General features: G+C 49.0%; 1 protein-coding gene and 3 pseudogenes across 2 annotated transcripts in view; all 4 read right to left on the bottom strand.

Moving 5' to 3' along the window:
* Positions 1-26,763, bottom strand: part of ADGRB1 (adhesion G protein-coupled receptor B1) — a 735,432-nt gene that overhangs the window by 133,927 nt on the left and 574,742 nt on the right. The window lies entirely within an intron of this gene.
* LOC120942137 lies at positions 8,672-8,790 on the bottom strand (annotated as a pseudogene).
* LOC120942154 lies at positions 8,887-9,005 on the bottom strand (annotated as a pseudogene).
* On the bottom strand, positions 9,102-9,220 carry LOC120942135 (annotated as a pseudogene).

Below are 26,763 nucleotides of genomic sequence, written 5' to 3'. Positions count from 1 at the left end.
CCAATCAGGTTGGCCGGTTCTGGCTACCAGTAACCTGATTGGCTGAGACGCCTGTCAGTCATTGAGGGCGGGAGAAGACATCGTGGGACGTGGATGCGTGACTCCAGTAAAGGTAAGTGCCGGGCGGGGGGGAAGAAAGCAATTTACAGGGCACAGTGGGGACAATTGGCACAGCGGCGACCATTAAAGGGCACAGTGGTGACAATGTATGGCACAGTGGTGACAATGTATGGCACAGTGGTGACAATGTATGGCACAGTGGCTGCGTTTGATGGCATGTAACAGTGGCTGCGTTTGGGCACAGTGAGACTGCAATTTTTTTTTTCCTTTGCGCCCCCCCAAATATTTTGAGCACCAGCCGCCACTGCCGGAGACTGCTACAGATCGCCGCCATGTTACCGGAGACTGCTACAGATTGTCGCATGTTACCAGAGACTGCTACAGATCGCCGCCATGTTACCAGAGACTGCTACAGATCGCCGCCATGTTACCAGAGACTGCTACAGATCGCCGCCATGTTACCAGAGACTGCTACAGATCGCCGCCATGTTACCAGAGACTGCTACAGATCGCCGCCATGTTACCAGAGACTGCTACAGATCGCCGCCATGTTACCAGAGACTGCTACAGATCGCCGCCATGTTACCGGAGACTGCTACAGATTGTCGCATGTTACCAGAGACTGCTGCAGATCGCCGCCATGTTACCAGAGACTGCTACAGATCGCCGCCATGTTACCGGAGACTGCTACAGATTGTCGCATGTTACCAGAGACTGCTACAGATCGCCGCCATGTTACCAGAGACTGCTACAGATCGCCGCCATGTTACCAGAGACTGCTACAGATCGCTGCCATGTTACCAGAGACTGCTGCAGATTGCTGCCATGTTACCGGAGACTGCTGCAGATTGCCGCCATTCTAACAGAGACTGCTACAGATTGCTGCCATTCTACCAGAGACTGCTGCAGATTGCCGCCATTCTACCAGAGACTGCTACAGATCGCTGCCATTCTACCAGAGACTGCTACAGATTAAAATAGATTATGAGAGAACTGCAGCAGCATGACAGCACACTGTGAGAAGCGGCTGCCTTGCAATGCTGAGTACAAGGGAAGCGCCGCGCGTGCGCTGCATGCCGAGTACAACGCTGGCTCCGATTCTGAACCAGCTGGCAGATGTTCCGTCCCCGGCCCGCTGCAGGACTCCGATCTCTCCAAGAACGTTTCTCCGCCATTTCCTGACACTTTCCAGGTACAAATACCGCTCAGCGCGTCCGATGACGCTCGTCTGCGCCGATGACACACACACACATATATATATATTTTAATCCATCTGTCAGGTCCCCCTCCCCCATCACCTGATAGATAGATAGATAGATAGAAAGAGATAGATAGATAGATAGATAGAAAGAGATAGATAGATAGATAGATAGATAGATAGATAGATAGATAGATAGATAGATAGATAGATAGATAGATAGATAGATAGATAGATCTATAGATAGATAGATAGATAGATAGATAGATAGATAACGGTGGTGACGCCGCGCCTGAAAACGCTTAATAATGATTCCCCCGTAAAAGACGCGGAGGGGGAAGACGGAGCGGCGCGCGGCTTTTATTTGTCATCTAGTTAAGATATAAAATTGCGCGATGATACCGAAGTCATGTTCCCTTCGCCGCTTCTCTGCGTTACAAATGATCCTGAGCCGCGAAAAACAAGTGGGAACAGCAGGTGATGCTTCACAAGACAAATATTGTTCCATCGACGATGCAAATTCCGAGAACGTCTCTGCAGAGGATCCCTCCTTTCCTCTCTCCGAGGAGGAACTCCAGGAACACGATATACAGTTCTACAAAGACGGAACCGTATGGATGGAGGCAGGACTTTTCTCCAAGAATGGGTGCTGATACTCCCCTCTGGTCTCCGCCCCCTACCCACCTCCGAGCACTTTCCCTTGGTTCCACCCCTACCCACCTCAGAGCACCGTCCATTGGTTCCACCCCTTCCCACCTCAGAGCACCGTCCCTTGGTTCCACCCCTACCCACCTCAGAGCACCGTCCCTTGGTTCCACCTCCGAGCACAATCCCTTGGTTCCATCCCCTACCCACCTCCGAGCATGTGCCTTGGTTCCACCACCTACCCACCTCTGAGCACCTTCCCTTGGTTCCACCCCCGACCCACCTTCGAGCACAATCCCTTGGTTCCACCACCTACCCACCTTCAAGCACCATCCCTTGGTTCCACCCCCTACCCACCTCCAAGCACCATCCCTTGGTTCCACCCCCTACCCACCTCCGAACATGTCCCTTGGTTCCACCCCCTACCCACCTCCGAGCACCTTCCCTTGGTTCCATCCCCTACCCATCTCCAAGCATGTCCCTTGGTTCCACCCCCTACCCACCTCCGAGCACCATCCCTTGGTTCCACCCCCTACCCACCTCCGAGCACCATTCCTTGGTTCCACCACCTACCCACCTCCGAGCACCGTCCCTTGGTTCCATCCCCTACCCACCTCCAAGCATGTCCCTTGGTTCCACCCCCTACCCACCTCCGAGCACCATCCCTTGGTTCCATCCCCTACCCACCTCTGAGCACCTTCCCTTGGTTCCATACCCTACCGACCTCAGAGCATGTCCCTTGGTTCCACCACCTACCCACCTCCGAGCACCATTCCTTGGTTCCACCCCCTACCCACCTCCGAGCACCATCCCTTGGTTCCATCCCCTACCCAGCTCCGAGCATGTCCCTTGATTCCACCACCTACCCACCTCCAAGCACCATCCTTTGGTTCCATCCCCTACCCACCTCCGAGCATGTCCTTTGATTCCACCACCTACCCACCTCCAAGCACCATCCCTTGGTTCCATCCCCTACCTACCTCCGAGCATGTCCCTTGGTTCCACCACCTACCCACTAAGCAGGACTTTTCTCCAAGAATGGGTGCAGATACTCCCCTCTTGTCTCTACCCCCCTAACCACCTCCGAGCACCTTCCCTTGGTTCCATCCCCTACCCACCTCCGAGCATGTCCCTTGGCTCCACCACCTACCCACCTCCGAGCACCGTCCCTTGGTTCCACCCCCTACCCACCTCAGAGCACCGTCCCTTGGTTCCACCCCCTACCCACCTCCGAGCACCGTCCCTTGGTTCCACTCCCTACCCACCTCTGAGCACCGTCCCTTGGTTCCACTCCCTACCCACCTCCGAGCACCGTCCCTTGGCTCCACCCCCTACCCACCTCCGAACACCGTCCCTTGGTTCAACCCCCTACCCACCTCCGAGCACTGTCCATTGGTTCCACCCAGGGCTGGGGTGTGACAAAAATTTGGCCCTGGACCTCATCCAGACTGGCCCACTTTGACAGGTCTCTCCGATGGCGGCCGAACAACTCCCGCACCCCCCCGGCCACCCAAGCCCCCTCTCCCCCTTCACTAGCCACTAGCCATTCTACTTTATTAGAGTAGAGCGGCTGGTACTGGTACTCTTATAGGCAGTACCAGTGGGGAAGCTAGACATTATTTCACCCGGGGGCCAAAAAATCAGTTTAGTGCCCCCCTTATGGGACAAGATTAGGCGGAAGTGAGAAACTCCCAGGCCATAGCTGTTGAGTCAGCTGTCTGTCCCCCCCTCCCCCATGCTCCTCTGTCGTCCCCCTGCTCCTCCCCCTGCTTTTTTGTCCCCCCAGGTGAGCGCTGCGGGAAGGGAGAGACAGAGGAGCGGAGGGGGGGCAGCGGTCCGCTGTCACTGAAGCCGGCCCACTGAGCCATCGGCCCACCGGGAAACTCCCTGTAGTCCCAATGGCCAGTCCAACCCTGGTTCCACCCCTTACCCACCAACCGAGCACCTTCCCTTGGTGCCACCCCTACCCCTCCATCAACAATAGACACTTTCAGCAAAAATGAAAAATCCCGACAGCAACAGCAGAGCCCTCGCAGCAACAATAAATCTCCCAGCAACAATACATCCGTCCCAGCACATATGGCTCACCCAGCAACAATAGATCCCTGCAACAACAGGAGACCCCCAGCAACAACAGATCTCTAACAGCAAGAGACCTTCACTAGCAACAATAGATTTCACAGAAACAATAGATCCTTCCAGCAACAATAGTTTCCCTTAATCAACAATAGACCCTTCCAGCAACAATAGATCCCCCCAGCAACAACAGACCATTCAAGCAACAGAAGAGCCCTTACATCAACAATAGATATCCCAGCCCCTTTTGAAAAATACAGAACAAAGTATCATTTTGTGGTGCTACGTCATTCTTATGGAATTTGTTAATGATAACAAGGAAAGCAGTAAAATAATATAGGAGCAAAAGATCCTCAGCAACAATAGATTTTCCTCAGCAACAATCGATCCCCAGCAACAACAGACCATCTCCAAAAACAATACCTTCCCCAGCAACAATAGACCCCCCCAGATGCAATAGATCCCACAGCAACATCAGACATCTCCAAAAACATTACCTTCCCCCAGCAACAAGAGCCCCCCCCCCCCCCACCAGCAACAATAGATCTCCCAGAAGCCAGCATTAATAGACTCCTCCCTTAATAGTAGATCCCTCCTAGTAACAATAGTCACCCTGCAACAATAGATCCCCTCCAGAGATAATTGATACCCCAGCAGCCAGCAACAGTAGACCCTCCAGAACACCCCAGCATACCTTGTCTCTGCATAAATGCAGTGACAGAGGGGCCGGAACTACGTTAAAACCAACGATGATCTGGAGTTCAAGCAGAAGTTTCATGTTGCATTTTCTCTAGAAGTTTGTTTTGGGCATTTATTTTATGTGACATTTGATTTCTGACGCTTCAGAGTTTCGTTAATCCCATAAGAGGATCAGTGAGGGACGATGGGGAGATTTTTGGCTTTTAAGCCTCAATTCGATCGGACATCTGTTTTTTGTTTTGTTTTGCTTTTCTTTAAAAAATATATTTTAGCTCCTCTGAATGAAATGTTAAATCTGCTGTCTGCCCTGCTGCGGGGGTCCATCATCCCACACACCCCATCTTTAATGCCAACTGCTGGGGAGGTCTACAGAAAGTTTTGTATTAAACACCCAACGACTTTGTGAAAAGACAAACACTGCTTGGTTGTGTACAAAGCCAGCTCAATAAAGACATGGTTTGACCAGAACTCAAGTGTCCTGCACAGAACCCTGACCTCATCCCTACTGAACTCCTTTGGCCCTCAACCCTACTGAACACCTTTGGACTACAACCCTACTGAACGTCTTTGGACCTCAACCCTACTGAACACCTTTGGACTACAACCCTACTGAACGTCTTTGGACCTCAACCCTACTGAACATCTTTGGACCTCAACCCTACTGAACGTCTTTGGACCTCAACCCTACTGAACGTCTTTGGACCTCAACCCTACTGAACGTCTTTGGACCTCAACCCTACTGAACGTCTTTGGACCTCAACCCTACTGAATGCCTTTGGACCTCAACTCTACTGAACGTCTTTGGACTTCAACCCTACTAAACACCTTTGGACCTCAACCCTACTAAATACCTTTGGACCTCAACCCTACTGAACACCGTTGGACCTCAACCCTACTAAACACCTTTAGACCTCAACCCTACTGAATGACTTTGGACCTCAACCTTACTGAACATCTTTGGACCTCAACCCTACTGAACTCCTTTGGATCTCAACCCTACTGAACGCCTTTGAACCTCAACCCTACTAAACTCCTTTAGACCTCAACCCTACTGAATGACTTTGGACCTCAACCTTACTGAACATCTTTGGACCTCAACCCTACTAAACACCTTTGGACCTCAACCCTACTGAACGTCTTTGGACCTCAACCTGGCAGAGGACAAAGGCAGTACACACACTACGTAGCTTTAGGTGCAAACTGCAGAGGACACGGGCAGTACACACCAAGTAGCTTTAGGTGCAAACTACAGAGGACAAAGGCAGTACACACACCACGTAGCTTTATGGTGCACACTGCAGAGGACAAAGGGAATACACCACGTGAGAATACTGCAGCTAGCACAATCACCTGCCTGCCAGTAAATTAGGAAGAACTGATCTAGCTAAACTATACAGTGTATAAATATATGTACAACACCTGGGATGCATATATATCCTGTACACACTGTAACTTTAACTGACTAGCCTGCCTACTCTATCTGGCTTTGGCCAATTATGGCTCTCCGTTTTTTTGCGTGCTGTGATTGGCCAAGCATGCGGGTCATAGTGCATGCTTGGCCAATCATTAGCCAGCAATGCACTGCAATGCCGCAGTGAATTATGGATAGTGACGCGCCACTCGAATTTGGCATGAACGGCCCGTAACGTTCGTATTTTGACGAATGGTCGAACATGCAATGTTTGAGTCGAACATGAGTTTGACTCGAACACAAAGCTCACCTCAACCCTACTGAACTTCTTTGGACCTCAACACTACTGAACTTCTTTGGAATGAATTGAAACACTGATGATAAGCCAGGTCTTCTCATCCAACATCAGTACCTGATGGGCACAGATTCCCACATACACCCTGCAAAATGGTGTGGAAAGTCTTGTTAGAAAAGTGGAAGATGTTATAGCCACAAAGGGGGCAACTCTATATTAATGGCCATTGGGGGGAGGCAACTCCATATTGGAGACCATGGTTTTGGAATGAGATGTCCAGCAAGCTCATATTAGTGTGATTGTCAGGTGTGCAGACTTTTGGAGTTCAATAAATACATGATTTGACCAGATTAGTGTTGGAGAACTCAAGTGGTCTGTACAAAGCTCTGATCTCAACCCTACTAAACTCCTTTGGCCCTCAACCCTACTGAACACCTTTGGATCTCAACCCTACTGAATGCCTTTGGACCTCAACCCTACTGAACGTCTTTGGACCTCAACCCTACTGAACACCTTTGGACTTCAAACCTACTGAACATCTTTGGACCTCAACCCTACTAAAACACCTTTGGACCTCAACCCTACTAAACACCTTTGGACCGCAACCCTACTAAACACCTTTGGACCTCAACCCTACTAAAACACCTTTGGACCTCAACCCTACTAAAACACCTTTGGACCTCAACCCTACTGAACACCTTTGGAACTCAACCCTACTGAACTCATGATTGGATAATAAAATCAGCAGAGCTTCCCCTCATTTCAGATCTGCCCCTCAGATTTACACTTCCAAGTGTACTTTTAGTGCAATTTCAAGTGCACTTTGCACTTGTAGTGCAAAGTGTATTTGCCTTTTGTAAATAAGCCTCATGGTGTTACCAATTTGGTGTGGAGGAACTCAAGTGTCCTTCACAGAACCCTGACCTCAACCCCACTGAACACCTTTGGGATGAATAGGAACACTGATAGTGAGCCAGGTCTTCTCTTCCATAATCAGATGGTTGTGGTAAGACTCCATCATACAAAGGCATTGTATACAATTGTGCTCTTCCAACCTTGTGGTTGACCCTTTTCTGTTCCACCATGACCAGACCACGAACCCTGACCTCATCCCTACTGAACACCTTTGGGATGAACTGGAACACCAATTGCAAGTCAGGTCTTCTGGCCTTTGGGATGAATTAGAACACCGGTGGTAAGCCAGGTCTTTTCATTCAACATCGGCACCCGACGTCATAAATTCTCTTTTGGCGAGATCACCAGGTGTTTGATTTTTTTTTAAAGCAGAAAGAGAAGAATGAAATGCTTCTACCTTGTTACCTCCTTTATATTCGATACCCTAGGCTCTTTTACCTTTGTATTGGTAATTAAAGTTTGAATATAGGGTCTCTGTGCGCCTAGACGCGCTCCTGTGGGAGCGCATTCGGCGCAGTACAAATCCTGTATCAAATCAAATCTATATAAGAGAAAAAATGTAACAAACATATTTTGGCTGTTGCATTTTTGGGTTTACAAATCTAGCTCACCGACAGTCACTTTTTGGCAATTTTTCAGACCTTCAACCTGCTGCCTTCAGCGTTGCTTGAATTATGTAAGCAGCACCTGGTGAGTTGGGGCTCCTAAACTGAAAACAACCCCGAGGCCCGAGGTGCAATCAATCTGCAGCTGCCTTCAGGGTTAACCTTCTTCTGCTTTTGTGGAGCTACAAATCTAACCTCCGACACTGAGGTACGGCAAAATGAGACTCGGTGTAATAACATATAATAACAGACAAGTGGAAACGAATCGTCTTCCTGTGATACATCTCAATAGAAGTTTTTTCTGTCTGAAACCGGCTTATTGAATTTCTATTGATTCTACCCAAACTTCTCTGAGCTTTCCATGTTCTCTACGAACAGGAGAGAAGGATTTATGGCATACCATTTCCACTTGGCACACGGGAAGACAATTACATTTCAGTCGATGAGGGAATTTGTTTCACTGCGGTGGTGACATAAAAAAAGGAACAGTGATACAGGAAGTCCTCAGGAGGCGTCTGAAGTGTCTCTATGGGGGTGAGGAGGAAAAAAAATTGGTGAAGTACAGAGCAAGCGGGAAGAAATATTCATCAGATAGAAACTACAGCCAGCCAAGAGAACATGGGAATATCCATCGACACAAAAAAAAAAAAACTTTCAGGGTGATGTGGCCGTAGGCGATCCCCCTAGCTGTTCTCAACTCTGTTGACATTGGCAAGGCCAAGGAGAAGACCTTGAAAACTAAGAAAAAAATACGACTCAAAAAAAAAAGCCTACAGCACCTGGTATTCCCAGGCGGTCTCCTATCCAGGTACTAACCAGGCCCGACCCTCCTTTGCCTCCGAGATCAGACGAGATTGGACGCTTTCAGGGTGATGTGGCTGTAGGCGATCACCCTAGCTGTCCTAAACTCTCTTGACATTGGCAAGGCCAAGGAAAAGACCTTTGAAATGAGAAAAAAAAAAGACAACGACTCAAATAAAAAAGCCTACAGCACCTGGTGTTCCCAGGCGGTCTCCCGTCCAGGTACTAACCAGGCCCGACAATCCTTTGCCTCCGAGATCAGACGAGATTGGGCGCTTTCAGGGTGATGTGGCTGTAGGCGGTCACCCTAGCTGTCCTCAACTCTCTTGACATTGGCAAGGCCAAGGAAAAGACCTTTGAAATGAGAAAAAAAAAAGACAACGACTCAAATAAAAAAGCCTACAGCACCTGGTGTTCCCAGGCGGTCTCCCGTCCAGGTACTAACCAGGCCCGACACTGCTTAGCCTCCAAGATCAGATGAGATCGGGCACTTTCAGGGTGATGTGGCTGTAGACGATCACCCTAGCTGTCCTCAACTCTCTTGACATTGGCAAGGCCAAGGAGAAGACCTTTGAAATGAAAAAAAAAAAGCCTACAGTACCTGGTATTCCCAGGCAGTCTCCCATCCAGGTACTAACCAGGCCTGACCCTGCTAAGCCTCCAAGATCAGACAAGATTGGGTGCTTTCAAGGTGATGTGGCCCCCTAGTTGTTCTAAACTCTGTTGACATTGGCAAGGCCAAGGAGAAGACCTTGGAAAAGAAGAAAAAAATCCAACGATTCCAAAACAAAGCCTACCACACCTGGTATTCCCAGGCGGTCTCCCATCCAGGTACTAACCAGGCCCGACCCTGCTTAGCCTCCGAGATCAGATGGGATCTGGGACGATAAATCTCCATCAGAAACTACAGCCAGCCAAGAGAACCAGGGTCCAAATATATATAATGTGGGGAGGTACAGCATGGTTCGGCAGTTCAAAGTCCAGATGCAGTAACAGGACTGTGTTGAAGTTACATTATAACAAAGCAAAACTACCCAGCGGGAAGACAACCTGACTGGACGCACTCACAGAATATAACAGCAGAACTTGGATGCACCGACAGCACCTGTCTCAAGGGGTGGAATGTGGGAATGCGTTCGCCCAAAGGGGAAGGCTTCACTATGTCTGCTTCCCTCAAACTTATCTCGGTTTGCTACTGGACCCAACTCTACCTACTTTCCTGATACTGACCTCAGCTTGCTACTGGACCTCACTCTGCCTGCTTCCCTGGTATTGACCTTGGCTTGCTACTGGACCTCACTCTGTCTGCTTCCCCGGGACTGATCTCAGCTTGCTACTGGACCTCAGTCTGTATGCTTCCCTGGTACTGACCTTGGCTTGCTACTGGACCTCACTCTGCCTGCTTCCCTGATATGGACCTTGGCTTACAACTGGACCTCACTCTATCTGCTTCCCTGGTACAGGCTTCAGCTTGCTACTGGACCCCACTATGCCTGCTTTCCTGTTATTAACCTTGGCTTGCTACTGGACCTCACTCTGTATGCTTCCCTGGTACTGACCTTAGATAGGTACTGGACTTTATTCCGTCTGTCTGCTTCCCTGATACTGACCCCAGCTTGCTATTGAACCCCACTCTGTTTTCTTCCCTGATACTGACCTCAGCTTGCTACTGGACCTCACTCTGCCTGCTTCCCTGGTACTGACCTGACTATGCTTCCTTCTGCCTTACTGTGTATGACCCCGGGCTTCCCGTGACTACGTCTCTGTCTCTCCATCCAGCCACCCGCTATCACACGATGGGCACCCATGATCTTTTGAGCCTTGCACCTCTGTCACAACATTTAGGGGTGCTCAGACCAGAGCCTTCAAGGGAAGCCCTCACGTCAGCTCAGCCTTCAACCAAGGTACGTGACACAGATACTACAACCAGCCAAGAGAACATGGGAATAACCCAAATAATGGGGAAATGTCCTTGCAGTCCTGTACAGCTGAAAAATCTTCCATCACCGCGCCGATATCAAACAGTTTCAACCGTTCGCATCCGATAGATTTCAACTTTGTGAATATGGCAACTTTGCCGCGTGGAATGGCGAACAATATTAAATTGCGCTCGGCAAACAGTAACCCGTTCTTGTTGTAGATTTTTATTTTTTTTGCCCTTTACATATCTTATATTCGGGAACGGAAAATTCGGAGGCCGTAAACACAGAAGACGGAGGCGGGGCTGGGAGCCAACGCATCGGGCTTCTCCGGCCAACTCGGCAGGCGCGGTGGAAACACAAAGCGTACTACCATTACGCCGCAGGCCGCCGCTCCGCGATGTGAAGAGAAAATGTTTGAAAGGAGCCCAAATCCTGGCGGAAGGTGGAAAATGAGGACGAAGCGAGCGAGGTGAGTCATCGGAAAGGTTCCCGGGACCTAATCATTCCTCCCAGCACCCCTCCTCCATTGTCCGCGTCCTGACATGGCTGGAGAGACCTTTGTTACTCACCGGCGTCTGCCACTTTGTCGGAATGGATGACCTGGGGGGAAAAAAAATAACTGTACAGCGCCAGAGGGCTCAGGAATGTCACACATGATCGACTCAAAACATCACAATTCATCACTACAGCATTTAAAGCGGCCTTCGCTTCAGTCTTGCACAGTTGTACCGACTCCCCCCCTTGGACTGAAAGGGCTTCCTCTGATTTCACTGCACACTGTGAGCTTATACTCAAGTCCAGGGCCATCTTAATAGCATCATGGGCCCCTGGGCAAAGTAATGCTCTGGGGCCCCTACAACGATGACAGTGCAGGTAAATAGACATCAAGTAGGTAGGCAGCAGACGGCCTCCCCTGTGTATCTATCACTCTCAGTGCCATCATGGGGGCCCCCAATTTCTGGGCAGCATGGGCTCAAGGACCAGCTGCTTTGGGGAAAGTGCAGGGGCCCGCCATGCAGCTGGGGCCCCTGCCCAGGTGTGCCCTCTCATTAAGACAGCCCTGCTCGAGTCACCTTTTTGTGCCTGTAAAGATATTTGCCAGCACACCATGGAACGACGTAAAAAGTGTCCAAGCGGATGATTTATTGCGTGATCACAACACAAAGACAGTGCAACGTTTCGGAGCCACGCAGGGCCCCCTTCGTCAGTCATGATCTCCCGGAATTTGGGGACCCGGTACCGGCCGGCCGTAGGTCCTCTGGACCCCAACCTTGGTACACATGTAGCCACACTCTTCCTCTACAAGTGTGCAACGTTTTCTGTTAGGCCAACATGTATTCCGCTTCATTTCTTTGGTTTAAAAAAAAAAACTAAATCAGTGTACCGTATATACTCGAGTATAAGCCGAGTTTTTCAGCACATTTTTTTTGTGTGCTGAAAATGCCCACCTCGGCTTATACTCGAGTCACCTTTTTGTGCCTGATCTCCCGGACTTTGGGGACCCAGTACTGGCCGGTCGTTTATCCCCTGGACCCGGAACTTGGTACACATGTAGCCCCATTTCTTCTCTACAAATGTGCAAAGTTTGTTGTCTGGGGGACCTACGACCGGGGAGCACCGATTTTTCGAAACCGGGCACCCCTTCTGTAGACTCCCATGTTAAATGTCAGCCTAGTCATGGGCACAGTAAGGCATGGGCACAGTGAGGCATGGACACAGTGAGGCACAGTAAGGCACAGTGAGGCATGGGCACAGTGAGGCATGGACACAGTGAGGCACAGTAAGGCACAGTGAGGCATGGGCACAGTGAGGCATGGACACAGTAAGGCACAGTAAGGCACAGTGAGGCATGGACACAGTGAGGCATGCATATGGACACCCTGGGCCAGATTCAGAGAAGAGATACGCCGTCGTATCTCTGAGATACGATTGTCGTATCTATGCGCCTGATTCATAGAATCAGTTCCGCATAGATCTCCCTAAGATCCGACAGGTGTAAGTGACTTACATCGTCGGATCTTAGGCTGCAATTCTAGGTCGGCCGCTAGGTGGCGATTCCATTGCGGTGGGCGTAGAATATGCAAATGACTAGTTACGCCGATTCACGAACGTACGCTTTGTCCGTCGCTGTAAATTTACGTAGTTTCCGTAGAGATACGCGGCGTAAAACTAAACCTGCCCTCTAGGTCAGACCTGGGCAAACTACGGCCCGCGGGCCATATACGGCCCGGCGGAACTTTTAATCCGGCCCACTCCCGCCGTCGAAATCGCCGCCGCTGCCACGTTATTTCACCGCAGCGGGGAACATTACAGACAGCGTTCGTTTGAACAGCTGTTTTCCCCGCTGCGCATAGACACTCCCCCTTGGACGGATCTGTCCAATCGCGAGCAAGGGGGAGTCACATAGACACTCCCCCTTGCTCGCAATTGGACAGATCCGTCCAAGGGGGCGTGTCTATGCGCAGCGGGGAAAACAGCTGTTCAAACGAACGCTGTCTGTAATGTTCCCCGCCGCGGTGATAACAGTAGGCAGGGCCGGGAGGGGTCACTGTGCCCATCACACGCAGCCACTTGTGCCAACACATGCAGCCACTTGTGCCAACACATGCAGCCACTTGTGCCAACACACGCAGCCACTGTGCCACCATAAATTGTCGCCACTGTGCCAATCACACGCAGCCACTGTGCCAATCACACGTAGACACTGTGCCAATCACACGCAGCCACTGTTCCCATCAAACGCAGCCACTGTTCCCATCAAACGCAGCCACTGTGCAATCAATTGTTGCCACTGTTCCCAAACACAGCCACTGTGCCAATCACATGCAGCCACTGTGCCAATCACACACAGCCACTGTGCCAATCACACGCAGCCACTGTGCCAATCACACGCAGCCACTGTGCCAATCACATGCAGCCACTGTGCCCATCAAACGCAGCCACTGTGCCAATAACACGCAGCGACTCTGCCCATCAAACGCAGCCACTGTGCCAATCACACGCAGCCACTGTGCCCATCAAACGCAGCCACTGTGCCAATCACACGCAACCACTGTGCAATCAATTGTTGCCACTGTTCCCAAACACAGCCACTGTGCCAATCACATGCAGCCACTGTGCCAATCACACGCAGCCACTGTGCCAATCACACGCAGCCACTGTGCCAATCACATGCAGCCACTGTGCCCATCAAACACAGCCACTGTGCCAATCACACGCAGCCACTGTGCCAATAACACGCAGCCACTCTGCCCATCAAACGCAGCCACTGTGCCAATCACACGCAGCCACTGTGCCCATCAAACGCAGCCACTGTGCCAATCACACGCAGCCACTGTGCCAATCACACGCAGCCACTGTGCCAATCACACGCAGCCACTGTGCCAATCACACGCAGCCACTGTTCCCATCAAACGCAGCCACTGTGCCAATCACACGCAGCCACTGTGCAATCAATTGTTACCACTGTTCCCAAACACAGCCAATGTGCCAATCACACGCAGCCACTGTGCCAATCACACGCAGCCACTGTGCCAATCACACGCAGCCACTGTGCCAATCACACGCAGCCACTGTTCCCATCAAACGCAGCAACTGTGCCAATCACACGCAGCCACTGTGCAATCAATTGTTGCCACTGTGCCAATCACACGCAGCCACTGTGCCAATCAAACGCAGCCACTGTGCCAATCACACGCAGCCACTGTGCCAATAACACGCAGCCACTCTGCCCATCAAACGCAGCCACTGTGCCAATCACACGCAGCCACTGTGCCCATCAAACGCAGCCACTGTGCCATCACATGCAGCCACTGTGCCAACACACGCAGCCACTGTGCCCATCAAACGCAGCCACTGTGCCATCACATGCAGCCACTGTGCCAACACACGCAGTCACTGTGCCATCAATTGTTGCCACTGTGCCCATCACACGCAGCCACTGTGTCATCAATTGTCGCCACTGTGCCCATCAAACGCAACCACTGTGCCATCACACGCAGCCACTGTGCCATCACATGCAGCCACTGTTTAATCAATTGTTATTGATTAAACAGTGGCTGCCTGTCCCCAGCCTCTGTCCCCCTCCTGTGTCATGTCCCCAGCCTCTGTCCCCCTCCTGTGTCATGTCCCCAGCCTCTGTCCCCCTCCTGTGTCATGTCCCCAGCCTCTGTGCCCCTCCTGTGTCATGTCCCCAGCCTCTGTCCCCCTCCTGTGCCATGTCCCCAGCCTCTGTCCCCCTCCTGTGTCATGTCCCCAGCCTCTGTCCCCCTCCTGTGTCATGTCCCCAGCCTCTGTCCCCCTCCTGTGTCATGTCCCCAGCCTCTGTCCCCCTCCTGTGTCATGTCCCCAGCCTCTGTCCCCCTCCTGTGTCATGTCCCCAGCCTCTGTCCCCCTCCTGTGCCATGTCCCCAGCCTCTGTCCCCCTCCTGTGCCATGTCCCCAGCCTCTGTCCCCCTCCTGTGTCATGTCCCCAGCCTCTGTCCCCCTCCTGTGTCATGTCCCCAGCCTCTGTCCCCCTCCTGTGTCATGTCCCCAGCCTCTGTCCCCCTCCTGTGTCATGTCCCCAGCCTCTGTCCCCCTCCTGTGTCATGTCCCCAGCCTCTGTCCCCCTCCTGTGCCATGTCCCCAGCCTCTGTCCCCCTCCTGTGTCATGTCCCCAGCCTCTGTCCCCCTCCTGTGTCATGTCCCCAGCCTCTGTCCCCCTCCTGTGCCATGTCTATAACAAGTACTCGTACCAGTTTTCCAACAATGATATTTACTGCTTTTTATAAAGAAATACAATTGATTTTATGCAGTATTGAGTTTAGCCTTTTGGCCCGGCCCTCCAAAATATTTTTAGTTTCTCATGTGGCCCCATCGAAAAAATAATTGCCCACCCCTGCTCTAGGTGGTCTAGCCAATGTTAAGTATGGACGTCGTTCCCGCGTCGAAATTTTAAATTTTGCGTTGTTTGCGTAAGTCGGCCGTGAATGGGGCTGGACGCCATTTACGTTAACGTCGAAACCAATGACGTCCTTGCGACGTCATTTAGCGCAATGCACGTCGGGAAATTTTAGGGACGGAGCATGCGCAGTACGTTCGGCGCGGGAACGTGCCTAATTTAAATGGTCCCCGCCCCATTTGAATTAGGCGGCTTGCGCCGGGCGGATTTAGGCTACGCCGCCGCAACTTTACAGGCAAGTGCTTTGTGAATCAAGCACTTGCCCGAAAAACTTGCGGCTGTGTAACGTAAAAAGTGTATACCGATTGATTTGCGCAAAACTTATTGCGTCTACAAACTACGGGATAGATTTATGGATTCTTTTTTTTTTTTTTTTTAACTGACAATGGCGCCGATCGGCGACTCATAGTGGGACTGCGATATTGCGGCAAACATTCTGACACTAACTGACAAAAAAAATTAAAAATGAAAGAAAACTAATGCAGCTGGCCGCATTATAATGATTGGTGAGCTGCAATACGGGAACTTTTTGGGTTTTGGGTTTAATACCGCTTTAAGAAAATTCGATATACAGGGTTGAAGAACACTGTATATTATTAGTATGATGATGATTATAAATCATAGAAAAAAACATGGATCTAAATAAATAAATACATAAATAAATACAATAAAATAGTCAATTCAAATAAAAAATAAAAATTATGGGCCAGATTCACAGAAGAAGTACGCCGGCGTATCTACTGATACTCCGGCGTACTTTCAAATTTTCCGCGTCATATCTTTAGTTTGAATCCTCAAACCAAGATACGGCGGCTTCTGTGTTCGATCCGACAGGCGTACGCCTTCGGATCTTAGGTGCAATACTTTGGCGCCCGCTGGGTGGAGTCCGCGTTGTTTTCCGCGTCGGGTATGCTAATTAGCTATTTCCGACGATCCACGAAGGTACGCGCGGCCGTCGCATTCTCTTACTATGTCTCTAGTCGGCTTTTCCCGGCGTATAGTTAAAGCTGCTATTTCGTGGCGTATAGATAGACTTGCCATGTTAAAGTATGGCCGTCGTTCCCTCGTCGAATTTAAATTATTATTATTTTTTTGCGCAAGTCGTCCGTGAATAGGAAAGGACGTAACTCACGTCGAACTTCAAAACACGACGTCGGTGCGACGTCATTTCGCGCAAAGCACGGCGGGAAATTTCAAAACGGAGCATGCGCATTTCAATCGGCGCGGGGACGCGCTTCATTTAAATGAATCACGCCCCCTACCCGCCCAATTTGAAATGCGCGCCGAGAAATACACTACGCCGCCGTAACTTACGGCGCAAAATCTTCCTGGTTTCGAAATTCCGCCAGGTAAGATACGGCGGCGTAGCGTATCTCTGATACGCTGCGCCAGGGCAATTCTTTATGAATATGGCCCTATACATTATATATATATATTTGCACAGAAAGCACAAAAAAAAAAAAAAAAAAGATATATCACAATATCAGGGAAAAATATAAAAAATAATAATAAAATAATAATAAAATAATAATTAAATAAAAAGGATATACTAATATATACAGGGCCGGACTGGCCTACCGGGATACCGGGAAAATTCCCGGTAGGCCGCCTGCTGTCAGTCAAACTAATCAGCTGTGGGCTACGGCCGCGGCCGCCATCGCGGCCGCACTTTGCAATTATGCAGGGGTGGACGCCTGCCCTATGCATAGGTGTAGTCACTCCAGTGTCAAGTTATGTCACATTATGTGAATAAAAAGCAGCGGCGGGCCGGCCGCCGGCGGGTTGCGGCTGCCATGCTCGCCGCTGCACTTTCCATTCCTTCCCGCACTGTGTGGACTGGCGGCTGGAGCGATCACGTGTCGAGGGAGGGGAGGGGCCGAGCAGGAGAACTGATCATCAGATCTAGTTCCATCGTCCCGTGCGGCGCCAGCACCGCCCACACGCTGGGGGGGGGGGGGGGGGTCAGACCGGTGCCCCCCCCCCCCGACTGAAGCAGAGAGCGCCGCGAGGTAAGGCAGCGGCACAGAACACACAGGGAGAGCCCGAGATTGTGGCTTGGGGGGGACAGTCAGCACACCCGGCGCAATTATCCCCTTCTCTCCGTGGTCGCTGCAGCGAATGTCACAGCCGAACCGAGCAGAGAGTAGCCGCCTCCCCCTCCTCCTGCATGCACAGCACTGTGTAGACATAAAGGAGGAGAGGGAGGCGGCTACTCTCTGCTCGGTTCGGCTGTGACATTCGCTGCAGCGACCACGGAGAGAAGGGGGTCCCGGGTGTGCAGACTGGCACAATGCACCATCTTCATTACCTTTGTTTAGTGTGCAAGTGACACAGAAAGTGGTAAAGCTAATGCAAGAAACAGAAGGGTGATTCAGCAGATATGTGAGTTAATCACGAGTGGCTGACAAAAACTAGCAATGCTTTGGAATGGGAAATGGTTAATTAAGAAGTCTCACTTCTATTTTTAATGATGTGTTCTGTTTGCCAGGGAACGAGGTACATTTAATACTTTGCCCTATCTTCCTATGTGCTATCTAAAACTTGCTGTAGAGTCCTACAGACCACCCCACTTCCCTCCATCCAACAGCACTGTGTAGACATAAAGGAGGAGGGGGAGGCGGCTTCTTTCTGCTCGGTTCGGCTGTGACATTCGCTGCCGCGACCACGGAGAGAAGGGGATCCCGGGTGTGCAGACTGGCACGCACCCCCCCCCCCCCCTGCCCCTGCAAAGTCACAGGCCCTCCAGTCTCCATGTGTGTTTTGATGTAGGGTGGGAAAGGGGGGTCTGATGATCGAACTAAGGCCCCTTTCAGACGTACGGACGAACGGTAACGCTAACGTCCGCAACCATCCGCGTCCGCAAAGATCCGCTTTTGCGGACGGAAGAAAAACCTATTTTTCTTCCGTCAGGCGGATCGGATGAATACGGACACACGGTCCGTATTCATCTGATTCCCCATAGGGGAGAGCGGAGGAGAGACAGGGCGGTCTCTCCACTGTGTGCGGGGACCGCCCTGTCCGACAGCTCAGCGGGGTTGGATCAATTACGGATCCGCTCCGTGTGAAAGAGGCCTAACCCCAGGAGAAGTCAAGAAAGCGCCTTTGCTCCTGCATGCCAAACCTGGCAATACTTAGCCCAGGTATTTTGTTATGATTTCATGTAGATTGAAACTTCAGAAGCCGTAAGATGTTTCACTTCATGGCCACTGGTCTGTTTTTAGCCTTATGAATTATATGTATACCAAAACGTTTTTTTTTTTTTAGGGGGAGTAGAATAAAGAAGGGTTAGAACCTCATTTTAATTTCTGTCTGTTTTCCTACTAGGTAGCTTCTCTGTCTGTCCCAATGATCACTGAATGTGAGGGAAAATTCAAAGTTGTAACCAAAACAAGAGGTGATCCTGAAGCCCAACTCTGGGGCTGTACTTGCACTGCAAGGGTTACTTTCTGGCTTTATCTAGGGGTGAAATAAACACTTCTACTCATCTGATCCTCTGCTTCCCAGCAGATGGCTCTCCGGGGGTCTGTACTGTAGCGGGGACCTACACTGTAGGGTGGTATGTGTAAAATGCAGGGGTCCAGAACTGTTAGGGGGGTATCTGTGTAACATACAGGTGTCCAGAGCTGTGGGGGGCTGTGTAATGTAAAGGGGTCCAGAGGTGCAGGGTGCTGTGTAATGTGAAGGGGTCCAGAGGTACAATGGCTGTGTAATGTAAAGAGGTCCAGAGGTGCAGGGGGCTGTGTAATGTAAAGCGGTCTAGAGGTGCAGGGTAATGTAAAGGAGTTCAGAGGTACAAGGGCTGTGTAATGTAAAAGGGTCCAGAAGGTGCAGGGTGCTGTGTAATGTAAAAGGGTCCAGAGTTGCAGGGTGCTGTGTAATGTAAAAGGGTCCAGAGGTGCAGGGTGCTGTGTAATGTAAAAGGGTCCAGAGGTGCAGGGTGCTGTGTAATGTAAAGGGGTCCAGAGGTGCAGTTGTGGAGAGGGGGTACACATAAGTGACAAAAAGATATTGAAGGATGCAGGGAGCACAGTGGGGTGTTTTTACATGTTATGGTGGGGGGGGGAGGTGCCAGATATAGGATCCGCCCCGGGTGGCAAATGCTCTAGGTACACCTCTGTTAACAAATGCTATGTGTAGGTGAGAATTAAAATAATCATACAGTGAATGAAAGTATATAGTCCAATTGCAGCCTCAGGTCTAAGGCTATATGATGTCTGACCGGTAAGGCCGCATGAAGGAGATCACATAAAAACATAAAACACAATAGTCTCTAGTGGGAGAAGTTCTATTGATTCCAGTCAGGGCTTATGGATGCAGGTTCTTGCAGTGAGGAAAGGTGTTCCTATACAGCTGATACAGCATTCGCGTGGTCCCGGTGCTCCCCCACAAGGGTCTCCACTCACCAGATCCAACTCCCCGCCAGGAGTACACAGCATGTAGTATAGGCTTCCCAGTTTTCCATTATACCTACATATACCTACCACATGCTGTGTAGCCCTGGCTGGGAGTTGGATCTGGTGAGTGGGGACCCTTGATGGGGAGCACAGCGGAGTCTGTGTGTTTTCATTTGTGTCCTATCTTTACATAATACACTCTTCAAATGTGCTTTAAAATGTTTTTCCTTTTTATGAATAAGAAAATAATGACGTTATGCTTGTGGGGCTGGTATGAAATTATTTCCAGGGCTGGTTTTCATTCCCAGTCCGGCCCTGAATATATATATATATATATATATATATATATCTATATATATATATATATATCTATATATACATATATATATATATATATATATATACATATATATATATCTATATATATATATATCTATATATATATCTATATATATATATATCTATATATATATATATATATATATATATATATATATATATATATATATATATATATATATATATTGCAAATTCTGTATATTTTTTTTTTTTTTTTTTTTCGCTGATATTGTGATATCTCTTTTTTTTTGTGCATTTTCTGTGCAAATAATTGGTAGAAAAATAATTAGAGAACATATGTTATGACTCGGGGTGATTCCGTCTTATAATTAATTGTCAGAATGTTTCACATCTGAGCTGTAAATTGAAAAATACATTTCCATGTGTTGGGGGGGAGGGGAAACAAAGGTGATGAACTTCTTCTTTTTATTTTTTATCTTATTAGTATTTTAGCTTTTAACTACCTTTTTTTTTTTGTGTGTGCAATGTGTGGAGTGTATATTAAACCCCAAAACCCAGAAATATCCGACATTCCAGCTTACCAATCATTAGATGTGGCCAGGGCAGCCATCACAAATTTCGAACCCTCAGCGATTTCGCGCCGTAAGTTACGGCGGCGTAGTGTATTTCTGGCGGCGGAATTCAAATCGGCAATTTAGGGGGCGTGATTAATTTAAATGAAGCGCGTCCCCGAGCCGATTAAAGTGCGCATGCTCCGTTTCGAAATTTCCCGCCGTGCTTTGCGTTGAAATGACGTCGCCACGACGTCATTTTTTGAACTTAGACGTGAGTTACGTCCATCCCTATTCACGGAAGACTTACGCAATTTTTTTTTTCAAATTTCGACGTGGGAACGACGGCCATACTTAACATGGCAAGTCTATCTATACGCCGCAAAAAAACAGCTTTAACTATACGCCGGGAAAAGCCAACTAGCGACGACGTAAGAGAATGCGACGGCCGCGCGTACCTTCGTGGATGGACGGAAAAAAGCTAATTTGCGTACCCGACGCGGAAAACGACGCAAACTCCACCCAGCGGGCGCCAAAGTATTGCACCTACGATCCGAAGCCGTACGCCTGTCGGATCTTACCCAGATGCCGTCGTATCTTGGTTTGAGGGTTCAAACTAAAGATACGACGCGGGTAATTTGAAAGTACGCCGGCGTATCACGAGATACGCCGGCGTACTCGCTCTGTGGATCTGGCCCATAATGTTTGGGGGTTCCAAGTAATTAAAATCATCTATCACATTATACAAAAAAAAGTGGGGTAACTTCACGGTTTATTTATTTTTTATTTATTGAAGTGTATTTTTTTTCCCAAAAAAAAGTGCGCTTGTAAGATCGCTGCGCAAATACGATGTGACAAAAAGTATTGTAACGACCGCCGTTTTATTCTCTAGGGTGTTAGAAATAGTTTTAATAATATTTGGGGGTTCTAAGTAACTTTCCAGCAAAAAAAAATTATATATATTTTTAACTTGTAAACACAGAGTCTAAGAAAGAGGCTCGGTCCTTAAGTGGTTAAAGAGGGGGGGGGGGGGAACGCATAAAAAGCGCATGTTTAACCACTTCCGGACCGCCGCATGTACATATACGTCGGCAGAATGGCACGGACAGACACATTGGCGTACATGTACGTCCCTGCCTAGACGTGGGTCGGGGGTCTGATCGGGACCCCCCCCCCCCGGTACATGCGGCGGTTCCCGTGGCTTCAGGAGCGATCCGGGAAGACGGAGCGGCTATTCGTTTGTAGCCGCCCCCTCGCGATCGCTCCCCGGAGCTGAAGAACGGGGAGAGCCGTATGTAAACACGGCTTCCCCGTGCTTCACTGTGGCGGCTGCATCGATCGAGTGATCCTTTTTATAGGGAGACTCGATCGATGACGTCAGTCCTACAGCCACACCCCCCTACAGTTGTAAACACACACTAGGTGAAGCATAACTCCTACAGCGCCCCTTGTCGTTAACTCCCAAACTGCAACTGTCATTTCCACAATAAACAATGCAATTTAAATGCATTTTTTGCTGTGAAAATGACAATGGTCCCAAAAATGTGTCAAAATTGTCCGAAGTGTCCGCCATAATGTCGCAGTCACAAAAAAAATCGCTGATCGCCGCCATTAGTAGTAAAAAAAAAATAATTAATAAAAATGCAATAAAACTATCCCCTATTTTGTAAACGCTATAAATTTTGCGCAAACCAATCGATAAACGCTTATTGCGATTTTTTTTAGCAAAAATAGGTAGAAGAATACGTATCGGCCTAAACTGAGGAAAAAAAAATGTCATATATGTTTTTGGGGGATATTTATTATAGCAAAAAGTAAAAAATATTGAATTTTTTTCAAAATTGTCGCTCTATTTTTGTTTATAGCGCAAAAAATAAAAACCGCAGAGGTGATCAAATACCACCAAAAGAAAGCTCTATTTGTGGGGAAAAAAGGACGCCAATTTTGTTTGGGAGCCACGTCGCGCGACCGCGCAATTGTCTGTTAAAGCGACGCAGTGCCGAATTGTAAAAACCCCTTGGGTCATTTAGCAGCATATTGGTCCGGTCCTTAAGTGGTTAAAAATGCGCCTAAAAACCAAGGCTAATTTCGCGCTAGCCTATTCCAACCACAGCTGGGCTGCCTATTTTTACTGCCCCCCTCAATCACTGCGTATCGCTCTTCAGAAGTCACCGCTCGCGTGAATGAGCCCCGATGCAGCAAAGATAGAGGTAGATTGCAGATGAAGCAAAAAAACAAAACAAAACAAAAAAAAAAAGATACAAAGTTAATAACCAAAATATATATTTTTTTTTAGCAAATAAATATGAACCTCAAGCTCGACCTCGTCAGCCCCGCCCCCAACGCGTCTCTTGATTAATACATTGCTTTGTTTTTTAATTGCTTTCTAGTAATCGCTTGTAAAACATTAATGAGTCGATGGCGGGCGTTTGAACCATTCATAAAAGATTCATGAATCAATTCATTTGTTTGAACAATTTATAAAACTTTAATGAATCGGTTCAGCGGTCCCCTGCGCTTTGCTGATCTTTATCGGGATATCAGGTCCCTACAGCGGGAAATGCCGGCTGTATAACATTCGCCCGCCAACGTTTCTACTCCCTTTGGGGAGCGCCGGGGAAAAATGGGTCACATGTACACAGCGATCGTTTCCGGAAAATACGGAGGATTCCGCTCCCCCCCACCCCACACACACACAGGGGGTTCTCCGAATTTTTATTCCTCCCACTGACACCAATGATGGGACACTATTCTTCCCACTGACACTAATGATGGGACACTATACCTCCCACTGACACCAATGATGGGACACTATTCCTCCCACTGACACCAATGATGGGACACTATTCCTCCCACTGACACCAATGATGGGACACTATTCCACCCACTGACACCAATGATGGGACACTATTCCTCTCACCGACACCAATGATGGGACACTATTCCTACCGCTGATACCAATGATGGGGCACTATTCCTTCCACTGACACCAATGATGGGACACTATTCATCCCACTGACACCAATGATGGGACACTATTCATCCCACTGACACCAATGATGGGACACTATTCCTCCCACTGACACCAATGATGGGACACTATTCCTCCCACTGACACCAATGATGGGACACTATTCCTCCCACTGACACCAATGATGGGACACTATTCCTCCCACTGACACCAAGGATGGGACACTATTCCTCCCACTGTTTCTAGATTTACACCTCTTATTGCCTACCCTGACCTTGGAGCTGTTTCTGGATTTTCACTTGTTATTGCCCTGTCTGACCTCAGACTGTTTCTGGATTTACACTCCTTATTGCCTACCCTGACCTCGGACTGTTTCTGCATCCACATTTCTCTACTGCCTACACTATATTCAAACTGTTTCTGGTTTAAAATTGTATACTGCCTACCCTGACCTCGGACTGTTTCTGGATTTACACTTTTCTACTTTCTACACTGATCTCAAACTGTTTCTGGATTAAAATGTGATACTGGCTACCCTGACCTCAGACTTTTTCTGGATTTATACTTCCTATTGCCTACCGTGACCTCAGACTGTTTCTGGATTTATATTTCCTATTGCCTACCCTGACCTCAGACTGTTTCTGGATTTACACTTTTTATTGCCTACACTGACCTCAGACTGTTTCTGGATTTACACTTCTTATTGCCTACACTGACCTCAGACTGTTTCTGGATTTACACTTTTTATTGCCTACACTGACCTCAGACTGTTTCTGGATTTACACTTCTTATTGCCTACACTGACCTCAGACTGTTTCTGGATTTACACTTCTTATTGCCTACACTGACCTCAAACTGTTTCTGGATTTACACTTTATACTGCCTACCCTGACCTCAGACTGTTTCTAGATTTACACTTTATACTGCCTACCCTGACCTCAGACTGTTTCTAGATTTACACTTCTTATTGCCTACCCTGACCTCAGACTGTTTCTGGATTTGTACTTTATACTGCCCTACCCTGACCTCAGACTGTTTCTGGATTTGTACTTTATACTGCCTACCCTGACCTCAGACTGTTTCTGGATTTGTACTTTATACTGCCCTACCCTGACCTCAGACTGTTTCCGGGAAGGCTCACCCTCTCTGTTTGTCCCGGAGATCACTGCCAATGACACAAAGTAACCCAAAAAAATCCAAACATTTCAGATGTCACTAATACAGGAACAGAGAGGAAATCTTCAAATGGGGACACCCGTCCTGGTGACCCGGATGGAATTTTTCCTTAATTTTGGAGAGATTTTTTCCCACTTCCTGTTGTGTCTACAGAACAGGAAATTTCCCCAATAGGAGATGGCCAAAAAAAAAAAAAAACTTTTTAACCCTTTCCCTACTCTGTCCAAAGCAGAAAATGAATGTTTTTGACTTTGTACACACTGGCCCGGATTCAGGTAGAATTGCGCATTATTTACGGAGGCGCAGGGCAACGTTTTTGCCCTGCGCCCCCGCAAATTTGCTCCGCCGCCCTTGATTCACGGAGCAGAAGCTCCGTAAATTGCGCGGGCGCGCCGGCGCAAGAGCACGCGATTGAAATGATCCCGTAGGGGGCGGGAATCATTTAAATTAGGCGCGTTCCCGCGCCGATCGTAGAGCGCATGCTCCGTCGGGAAACTTTCCCAACGTGCATTGCGGCAAATGACGTCGCAAGGACGTCATTTGCTTCAAAGTGAACGTGAATGGCGTCCAGCGCCATTCACGATTCACTTACGCAAACTACGTAAAATTCAAATTTCGCGACGTGGGAACGACGGGTATACGTAACATGGGCTGCCCCTGCTAATAGCAGGGGCAGCCTTGCGCGAAAACCGCCGTACGTAAACGACGTAAATTGCGTACGCAGGGCTCGTGCAACGTTGTGAATCGGTGTTAGTAATTTGCATACTATACGCTGAGCACAACGGGAACGCCCCCTAGCGGCCATCGCAAGAATGCAGCCTAAGATATGCGAGCATAAGAGCCTTATGCCGCGCAGATCTTAGGCTGCAGTCGGCGTAACGAGGTTCCTGAATCAGGAGCACTCGTTACGCCGGGGCAAGTAAGCAATTGCGCTGTGTAACCTATGGTTACACAGGCGCAATTGCTTCTTGAATCTGGCCCACTGTGTGCTTCACCTGCGTCACTGTATTTCCCCACAGGGACTCGTAATCCCTATCCTTAGCTATAAATTGGGACTCATCCATTCACTGGCATCATCGCATTTGTTGATGTTGCCCAAGTTTTGTCTTGTTATTCCCCTGGAGTAATCCGGGCAGATTTCGTACTCATCCTCACATCATTAGACAAAGTAGAAGGCGCGACACCCCCCCCCCCTCCCGCTGCGTCTGATTGATGATTCGTGGCGCTCTGCGCACTTCTCCGTGCGCTCCTCATTATATCCCCTTGCGCGGGGAGGTAGAGGCGCATGGTACGGCCGGCTATGCAGAGAGGTAGCCTGGGCCGTGACAAAGAAAAGGGTTATGTAAGGTGATTAATGCGGCCGGGGGGAGCCGCTAATGAACATGCAAACAAACAAAATGAAGTGGAGAGAAGAACGCGGACGCGGGAAGGGGAGCGCGGGAGAAGAGAGAGAGAAAGAGAGAGACAATCCGGGGCCGTGAAATATTACTGCAGAGAAAAGTCATCCCTGAAGGCCTATCCCAGGAAAAAAACTGTCCCTAGGTCTTCCATCTAAAGAAATATCTCTGCAGGGTCACAGCGAGCGCGGAATAATAGAACAGGAACGCTCTTAAAGAGGGACCGATCAGGAGAGATCAATGGGGGGGCAGACACTGCTGACCTCCCTCTTCTACGGCATGTTTGTTCCGGGTCTGTGACTCAGTACATAGATAGATAGATAGATAGATAGATAGATAGATAGATAGATAGATAGATAGATAGATAGATAGATAGATAGATAGATAGATACCTGTAGATAGGAT

Source organism: Rana temporaria, chromosome 5 (assembly GCF_905171775.1).
Source record: "Rana temporaria chromosome 5, aRanTem1.1, whole genome shotgun sequence".
NCBI lineage: Eukaryota > Metazoa > Chordata > Amphibia > Anura > Ranidae > Rana > Rana temporaria.
The sequence above is the reverse complement of the archived record's forward strand: the minus strand, read 5'-3'. Positions and strand labels throughout refer to the sequence as shown.